The sequence below is a fragment of the Aythya ferina genome (assembly GCF_964211825.1).
Source record: "Aythya ferina genome assembly, chromosome: 18".
Taxonomy (NCBI): Eukaryota; Metazoa; Chordata; class Aves; order Anseriformes; family Anatidae; genus Aythya; species Aythya ferina.
Window position 1 is genome coordinate 10,306,620 of NC_140317.1, and position 2,393 is coordinate 10,309,012.

At 50.8% G+C, this 2,393-nt stretch overlaps 1 long non-coding RNA gene across 1 annotated transcript; it reads left to right on the top strand.

Annotated features, from left to right (window-relative positions):
• The first annotated feature begins 290 nt into the window (after positions 1-290).
• LOC311421022 lies at positions 291-1,257 on the top strand. Its single transcript, XR_014684666.1, has 2 exons — positions 291-492; positions 666-1,257. It is a non-coding gene; the product is annotated as an uncharacterized lncRNA (long non-coding RNA).
• The last annotated feature ends 1,136 nt before the right edge of the window (positions 1,258-2,393 follow it).

Genomic DNA, 2,393 nt, shown 5'->3' on the forward strand with positions numbered 1-2,393 from the left:
CACCGTCCCGGGCAGAAGCTTTATTACAGAAGCAGAGAGAACTTGAAAGCGTTTCTTTCTTCCTTCATTACCTCCTTCCATTACCTCCGTCTTGCCTGAGTATCCAGGTGCTGATAATTGGCCAAACATCAGAGCAGCTGGAGCCGGTGCGAGCGCTGCCGAGCCCTGGCTGGCTGCTGAGCCCCACGGCCACGGCTGCTGCTCGTTTGCTTAGCCGGTAATTAACCCGGGCCAGGCGTCCTCCTGGTCCTCCTGGGCCGATGCATGAAAGGGCTCTGGAGGTAGGCGAGCGATTCCCCGCGGTGGCTCTCTGGGGCTGGTGCAAGAGGAAGCCATGGCGGGGTGTTTCCATTCGTTCCTCATGCTTCTTGGCACTTGTCCTCGCTAGAAAATGAGACCGTGTTGGAACATGACTTCGCTTCGGCGTATTAATTACGAGGATGATTAAGATAGGTCAGCAGTTAAGAGCAGGCAGGCACGGTCATGTTCAAGGTAAGGTCGGATGCTGGGAGTTAATCCTGCCGCTCAGGGAGAGTCGCTTGAGACCAGGTGGCAGAGCTACAACCAACTGCAGTTTTTTCAGTTGAATTTGGGTTTTGATGAAGAAAAAAAAGATGTTAGGCTGTAACATCGTGTTTACCATTTTTTTTTTTTTTCCAACTCAGCTCTGTTTTCTTTGAAGAACCCTCCATGCCACTCCTTGTTCAGCCAGTTGGCTGCACGAAGAGCAGAAACCTCCGCCTCTCTCTGCAAGGCTCGGCCAGCCACGTCTCACCGTGCTGCTCTTGGTGGTTTCCTCGCCCCCAGCGGGACACTGGGTGTCCCCACTGGTGTCAGCTCCTCCCGCAGACCTCCTGGTCTGCCACCAGCCCGCCCCACGCCTGCCCCTCGCGGCGCAAGGCTCTCCCCAGCTTGCTTCACTGCATCCCGCGGAGGCTGTCATTAGCGTTTCTCAATCGATGCGTTCTCGTTAGCGACTGGGAGCTTTGAATGAACGTGGAGCTGAGCCAGAAAAAGTTCCTCTCCTGAAAAAATTATAATGAAAGCAATAATGGTCGGGTCCTTGAGCAACGCCACTGTATGACAATCGTTGTCTCGAGGCTACCTTAATTACGAAACAGTGTTCTCAGCCCCGGGCTCCGCGGTCTCGGTGCCTTTGCTCTCTCTTGAGCAATATTTTATTGCTATTGTCCTAAACCTATTTCTTATTAAGTTCAGAGTATCTGAAAATTGTATGAGCTGTATATTTGTTTTCTATTCTGTTTGCACAAATTTCTTGCATTGTTCTATTTTTTTTATCGGTATCTGGAAGCCCAAAGCTGGGATTATCTGAAGGATTAGAGGAGAATTAGGCACCCACAGCCAATTGATTTTTCACTGTGATTTAGCCAAGTGCATTTGGAGGGCTGGAAGCTGAGGTCTGCACTCATGGGCTTGGATCCACCTCTCCTTGTACCTTCATGGTAGAGAGACCTCGGCACCTCTCAGGAGGCCCTTAAAAAGAACCAGAACAGGGGCAGGCAGTAAGAAAGTGCAGATACGAGGAGGCAGACGTGGCCCTGAGACATTGAACTGCCATCGTGCCTTTGAAAATCTCCTTCTGATTCCCTCAGGCTCTTTAGAAAATGCCACTATAAGTTACCATCAATTTCGATAATTAAGCACTGATTTAATTTCAGAATAACAATAATTGTCAACATTTTCCAACCCAAGCACCTTAAATTAGACACACAAATCCAAACGTTGGCACCGGATCAAAGCAAAGCGGGGCGATTTTCAGAGATGCTGAGCACATGCAGCTCTCGCTTGACAGTGTTGGAGGTTGTGCTCAGGACTTCAGAAAAACCAGGCCATTTGGATTTGATCCCGCGCCAAGCTCGGCGTTCGAAACGCAGATTTCAACACCTTGCTTTAGGCACCTCGGATTTAAAAAAAAATAAAAAAATAAAAAAGGAAAGAAAATTGGCCAGCAGTGCTACAACAATTTTCCCTTGATGGAGTAAAAGCAGAAGGTGTCTGCCTTTCTGTGGGGAAGGGCTGGGTGGCACAATAACGTCCTTTAGGGGTGTGCAAAGGGACGTGGCTAGTGTTGGGGCTCCTTTTTGGCAGGAATGGGATAAAAACCTCGTCGTGGCTCTGTTGGGCCACCAGTTCTCCAAAAAGGGACTCCTGTGTCCTTTGGTGGCTTTGTAGTGAGGTGTGGGAGGTGGCCAAGGACCAGAGGGGTGCAGGTGGCAGAGGGCAAGACGTCCCCTCGCAGGGGACCCTACAGGTTGGGGCTGGCAGGGACCCACTTGCACCCCCTTGGGCATCTCGTGGGGTCTCTGCTGGTGCCACCATTTGACCCAGGCACTGTTCGTGTTGTGCTGAGGTCCTACAATGGGGACCACTCG